We start from the raw sequence: 7,752 nt of genomic DNA, 5'->3' as shown, positions 1-7,752 counted from the left end.
CAAGTTTTCAAATTTCAAAATGGAGGATGAGATTTGGAATCTTAGGGCCTATGTGTATTGACTTTTCTAAATGCTTCTGAATCTTGTTGGGAGTTAGAAGTTGTCCCACCCCAAATTCGATTATACGTCGACTTGGCAACATGATTGGGGGAAACTCGATCCTGCCCCAAATCCGAAACTTGAGCATAAACCTCAATACTACGTAAGGGACAAATTCATTAACACTTAAAACTAATTGATCTAGATACCATGTCGTGGGACTCCTGTGATTCTCAAGGTATGAGTTGAGAGTTGAGGTAATTCAAGGACCTTTCAACCTAAAGAAATTTCAAGTTACTTTACAATAAAAAGAATTAATTATTCTACAGACTAATAATTTACAACACGAGAATTTTATCTAAAGCATAAGTGATACTATCATGTATAGATGTTCAGTGACATAACATATCATAGCGATGACAAAAGAGTAATACATAGGATATAACAAAAATAAGAAACCAAGTAAGACCCGAAGGACAATATACATAAATAAATAAAAGACATCCTAACATCTAATAAAAGACTTACTGTCGGGGAAAGTAGATCGTAGCAGTGGTAAACAAATGGTTCCTCAAAGGCACAACCTCTGAATAGGGTCTTGCTCGTGGTACGGCTATGGCTCTGGCTCTGGCTCCTAGTATGCCTTTTCCTTAACATACTCTTTCACCATGAAGGTGTCCTCTACAAAAAAACTTGAAAGGTGGAAAAAATGGTATGAGCGGCAAAGTCGCCCAACACGTACCAACTAATTTAAGCTAGTGACCCAAGGGTGAGAAAACAATCTACTTTCTAAGTTTTGTGTATTTAAAATACTGTGTGTGAAATGAATTTTATTTATGAAAATCATGATGCATAAATCAAGAACTATATCTAACTATGTTTAAATATATCTACTATATGTCATTTACTAATTGAAAAAAACAAGTAAATCTTATGATAGTCGTATATGTAAAGCATTGCAATGATAATCAATTGATTTTAGTTCAGTTATAATTATATAATGACATAATAAATATGCATACAACATCACATTACAATACATGAGGTGAGAGGTATTTCTAATGAGTCCAAGCTTGAGACCGATCTTCCGATCAAAACCAGCCTGTCAGTCGTGCAAAGTTTTACTATGTACCAATGTAGAACAGATCCGAGGTCCCATTAATTTACCAATGAGGGATCTTAACCATCATTGGCTTTTTAATACGGGCTGAACGTCTTCACCTGTCCTGATTTTCTTGTCTAGTGGGGTAACAGTTGGCTCCTATGGAGAGTCTGGGTGTCGTTCGCAATATGCCATCTTTTTCGACCCAGGTTGCCGATTTGACAATAGGGTTAATCACCCAACTAAACCTAAAGGTAGTCAATCATTTGACGACTACATTCTAGGATGGATCTATGTCTAAACCAGGTTTGAACCTCAGGTCTAATGCCTATCAGGCGTACGTGCAATCTTAAATCCCTCTACTTACTGACTTCAACCTCTTTACAATCAAAATCAAGGTTAATCGAAAAAAAATATAACTAGTACTTCCTAGATTTCGTTAGTAGCGACTATCTTCAAGGCGTCCAATACCACTAGGAAGTAAGTCAAATCCATCGACATCTTAGGTAATTCCTCGTTTCCAAAAGAGTAAAGAGATTACTCGCAAGGTAGTTTCACGGTCTTTTTTTGGCTTACCAATTATACAAAAGTAATATAAGTATATGTTTTATTTGCAAGAAATCCTGAAGAAATCGACGAGATGTTAAATCATCGGTATAATAATTGTTTTAATTTCAATTTGTTAAAAGAAAATCAAAACATGAAGACAAAACATTACAATTCGTTCCATGGATATCCAAAAATTGCCCGTTAATTCCAAAGTTGTGTTTTTTCTTGATGTACTCACTGAACAATCCATCCATAACCATAAATAATGTATTGTCCATATTCAAGATTGATCGTCCACCATATCACTCATAAATTACACCATCGGGTATCCATGTGACAAGTACGCATCACAACAATCATCTATAAATACTTAGTAAATGAACATACTTATATCATCGATAACTTTGAAATAGAAGAGGTTTCTTTGTTTCCAAAACAGAAATATTTGATAAAAAATGAAATATTCTTACATTAGTAAACATGATATCTCATAGTAAACATAAGAGGTTTGAAATTATAAATTATAAATTATAAATTTCTTATGATGAATAGAAAATGTTACTACGATTTACAAAATACATGTCATGGGTGAGATGAGATGGTTCTAGATTGTAAATCAATATTACAAAATAGCAATTTTCTTAATAAAAATGAGATATTTGTATGATGTAAAATAAAAATATTTGAGCACTTTCTAAGTAATAAAACATAAGCATTTTATGGTAAAATGATGAAAATTTATATAGCAAAAATAGAAATATTGAGAACTTTGTGGATAATAAAACATACACACTTCATATTAACATTTCATGATAAGTATGATATACTTTCATAACAAAAATATTACAAGAATAACATAAGAATTTTTTATGTTATAAAATATAAATATTACACAACAATTATGAGATGTAGGTTGTAAGATTTCTAGTGATGTTTTTTTTTTTTTTGAATAGTTATGTTCCTAGTGTCTAATAAGATGGTGAAAACAATCTATAGTTTAGAAGTATATAAACATTTACCTAGGGTGAGAACGTAGATACCTTCGCAAACCGCAATCACAACTCACAAAAACGTCATACTTCGGTCTCGGTTCGGTTCCATGTTCTATCTCTGCTACCTTGAATTCTTTTGGCGTAAAAATACAACAAGACTTCATTAAGCATGAATGTCTATAGTTCATATTCTAACTAAAATTTCCTTTACCAATAGATCTTACTTAAGATTATATGTGTTCCTCTTAAAAAATGATTAAAGGTGGACTTTCCTAGAAAAGTTGATGTCATACTTTATCAGTGAAGGGAAATCCTAATAAGCAAGAATGGTGTAGCAATATGACTTGGCTAAAAGAAAATGAAAAGATAGAAGAATATGTAGTATTGGGAAACCACTTACCTTAATGAGTATTTAATGAAGATTTCTTCTCAAATACCAAATTAGGTGAAATAAGAAGGTTGCGGATTTTTTTTCCTTTAAGAATCCTTTAGAATTTCTTAATGGTGTTGAAAGAAGAACTTTAGAAGAGGCATATCACTAGACTTGAGTTATGAAGATTTGTAAAGGTAATTAAGGGGGATGAGAGATCTCTAGTAGCGCTTAAGCAATAGAGAATGCATGAAAGAATAGGACATAAAGATTTACCTAATTTTTATATAATGGAGAGAACTATGAATTGAGGTGATAATATGAAGCCATATGGACTAAGTAAATGGGGTCAAGTTGTAAAAAAATACTTGTATAAAATCATATAGATTGAGCTAAGATTTAATCATGGGTGTAGACAAATTAACTAGGGTCAAGTTAGTTAACTAATATTAATTAGAATTTCACCTTAGTTAAGGGGTGGTTGGGATTGGTTAAAGTTTAAAGTAACTATGGTTAAGTTAAGTTCTAACTAGGGATAATGCACGGGGTTAACTAGAAACTTGTTTCTTAACTAAAGATATGGTGTCTTTGAATGGAAATATAATGTGACAACTATGGTGAGACGGATAAAAATGAGAGGGTTAAATTTTTAAGTGACAAGTGTGATTGAATGCATGTTAGGTGGGTTGGACACGTGACAACTAAGTCTTACATGCAATACTATATATAATAATTTGCAACAATGATGTTGCTGATATAAGCAATTAGTTTGAGGTGACTAGGGATATTTTTTTTATATTGTATATTACATGTAGTAATATACAAAGTTACCCCCGATGGACGAGATTTCAGATCGCTCTTCCAGGCTCGTTTTGAATCTGATTTTGGCGATCCAATAGTCAATTATTACTTATACGAAGAGATCTATACAGTGGTATAGTTCGATCTCTTCGATGATGCTCCAATCAATGATTGTCTTACAAGTAGTTATGTGAATCTTGAGGCAATGCCTTGAGGATCGATTTACACGATCTAATAGTCTCTTTTGCTTGATTTATTTATATCTTTCTATTTGTCATACCTGATCAGATATGATTTTTTTTGTTGCACGTATCTCGAGGTCATTCCATTAAATTTGTTCCAACTTCGATCTAGGTAATCTTATAATCCATCATAAGTAGTATATATATATATATATATATATATATACATATATATTCTTTATTTTTGAGGGATAATTATTGGTGATGTTTGTTTGCTTGGTTAATTCCCTGGTTAACCTTTAATCCTTATCTAATCCTAGTGCGTATCTCGAAGGATTATTGAAAGACATAGTTATGATTGTATAATCATTATTTTTTAGATTAATAACTGTATAACCAATAAAGTAACATGAAATAATTAAATTACAAGTTCTTTTTTCGCTCGTCTTGATTGGCGGATCTTAACATGTGTTTCAAGAAAATTTTTGATAACTAAAATCAAGAATCTGAAAGTGACCCGACCTATCTAGATGAGTGTCTTTTGGGGCTATGACAGAAGCACTTCATATGTGTCTGGATATCACGGCTCCACTAAAAAGTACTCTTTTAAAAAACAAAATATATGCTATTCGTTAAAATTCCAAAATTGGTGTTTCTAAAATTTACTCCTGCGGGAAACAAAAAATCATCGTCAATTTAACGGCTTTTGGAAAAGTATGCCCCTCGTCAATTTAAAAAATTAAACGCATTGTTCCCACCTAATTATCTTATTTTATCTCTACAAAGACAAAAAAAAAAAAAACTGTTGCTGATGCAACAAATATGAAAAAGTTGTTTGGGTTTATTTCTCTTTATGACTTATCTCAAATAATTTTAAAAAATAATGACTCTATGAGAATCCCACATCAACTATGGAGATTGAGTGAGACATTTTAATAGATCCAATCATGGTCAAAAGATATTCATAAGAAACATCATCATCCTTCTCATCCTAAAAACTAGAGATGCTAATCTCATGAAAATTGTTATCATCCTCATCCTAAAAACTTTATTCCAAAGATTTGATATAAATTAAATAGACTATGTTCATTCAACTTCATTTAAAGCCGCACTTTACCTAATTAAAAGAGTATTCAATTGACCTCTTTATTATCTTCAGTCACTGTTTTAGAACCTCAAAATTGAGTATTTCTTCTAATTGAAACTTTAACTGATGTCCATTGAACATGATCATATTGATTTAATTGAGTACTTTCTCTTAATTTGTCATTTATTATAATTTGGCATTTTTCTTCTCTTTTAAATATTTATTAGAACCACATGTAAAAAAATTAGTATATTTTTAAGTTTAAAATGATATGGTGACCTTTATTTTTATAGGTAAAATAATAACCATTACTTTTTAGGTCATTATTAGTTGACTTTAAATGTTAAAAACAATAATTGGTACATATACGGGCATTCTGATCATTTTACCAGAATCTATAATAGTTTTCAAACACAAAGCTTTGTCAAAAGTATTTATGACAGTACTTCTTAGAACTTGCATCCAGCTACTTTAGACAGTACTTCTGAAAGTACTTAAGCAATGTTTGTTTGCGTTATTTTTTAGCGCTTATTACTGAAAAAAAATTAAATTCAGCACTTTTTGTGAAAATAACACGTTTGTTTACTCTATATTTTCAGCGTTTATTGCTGAAAATAAGTGAAAAAAATTCAGCACTATTTTGATGTTGAAAAAAAGTGCTGAAGCGGTAAGAACTTCGTTTTTTTTTTACACGGACAAGTATACCCTTCATTTTTTTGAGCATGGACAAGTATGCATTTATTCTTAGAAGGATATTACCTCTTATATCCCATGGATAAGTATATGAGCACCCCACAAATTAATAAACCCACACCATGGCTAAATTATTTTGTCTTATATGGGTTAAAAGTTTTAGAATGAGTTGATTTTTGGTGAGGATGATTTCCTCATTAGTATATAAGCACCCCACAAATTAATAAACCCACACCATGTCTAAATTATTTTGTCTTATATGGGTTAAAAGTCTTGGAATAAGTTGATTTTTGATGAGGATGATCTCTACAATGAGGAGATCATCCTTACCAAAAATCAGCACAACCTAAAACTTCTAACCCTATCAAAACAAGTTCAATAATCGTAAATCGTCCCTTTTTTTGTTTGAAAACTATTTTTGACGAGTTAGAAGTTTCAAAATGGACTGATTTTTTGTGAGGATGATCTCTAGACCATATAGACCATCCTCACTAAAAATTTGCTTATTCCAAGAACTTTAACCCATATAAAATATAAAAAAATTGGATATGGTGTGGGTTGCCCTTATTAATTCATAAGGTGCTTTTATAATTACATATCATTCATTTCCATCGAAAATTATTCATCCAAAATTAAGTTATTTTAATGTTGATTTTAAATTTTGGTGACTTGTATGACCTTATTATTTTTAATTTGAAATTTGTGGGCTTCTATAAATAGAAATTATTATTTATAAATTGAAGATTTGAGTATTATTTATTATTTAAAAATGAAATGTATTTTAATTTTATAAAAAATAATATATTTTATTGTGTTTGATAAGAAATAGGCATTTGAAACATGCAAACAATGTATAATATGATTGTAAGGGTAACAAAAACAATTTACCAACTTCAACAATGTGTAACAAATATGATTCAGCATCTAAACAAACAACTTTTTCAACATTTAATTCAGCGCTTAATGTTATTCAGCACTTATATTTTTCAATTTAACAAACAACACCTTAGTTCTAAGTACTTCTAGCTCTTGTATCCACACGGGCCTTTACTTTTTTGGCTCTAAAAAATTTCATCCCGCAATTATTATTTTGGATAATCATTTTGGATTTTAGGGTTTTCAAAGCAGTTGCCATCTCCAATTTCATTTTGGATTAAATTCAATTTTGTTTCATTACAAATATTTATAGAAAAATAATTTTAAAGATACGGTTGGAGTTCAAACCCCTTTAATATCCAAAATGGTGGTCCATAATGCTTTCCTTCTCAATTATGGAATAGGGTGAATTACCATTTCGTGAATCAAATATGATGAAATTCCAATTCCGGCTAATTGTTCGTTTTAATTATCAAAATGTGAATATTCAAGATTGTGGGGTTTAAAGTGATAATCTTGCTGGTTTTTTCCTCCCAAAGTGACGATCTCATTAGTTTATATAGTGATGATCTCCCTAAAAGTAGTGAACTTGCGAGATAGTCACTTGATACATGTGAGATGGTCACTTTAAACCAGCAAAATTATCACTTTAAAACCTTCGAGATCGTCACTGTTCACGATTGGGAATTAAAAAGAATAATGAGTCAAAATTGGAATTTTGTCAAAAGTTGATCACATTTGGGCAAATTTCTCTATGGAATATTATTATGGAGTTTTCCTTTGGAGTTATTCTTAGGAAATCCTGAATTGACTTTTTTGTTTGTAAATATTTTTTAAAGACTAATGATTTTTTGATGCCGACTCTAACATACGCAACCCCCCCCCCCCCATGCCCCCATTATAGAACCATAGATCATTTGCCTTATGATATGCAAAATCATAAATCTTTTTCTTGTGTATCCCGATGCAAATGATAGGGGTTGTATGCAAATCTATGATAGGGGTTGTATGTTAGAGGGGGGTGTCAAATTATCACGACTCTTTTTTAAAATATGAAGTAT

This window comes from Akebia trifoliata, chromosome 14, assembly GCF_017979445.1.
Source record: "Akebia trifoliata isolate Shusen 1 chromosome 14, ASM1797944v1, whole genome shotgun sequence".
In the NCBI taxonomy this organism is placed as follows: domain Eukaryota; kingdom Viridiplantae; phylum Streptophyta; class Magnoliopsida; order Ranunculales; family Lardizabalaceae; genus Akebia; species Akebia trifoliata.
The sequence above is the reverse complement of the archived record's forward strand: the minus strand, read 5'-3'. Positions refer to the sequence as shown.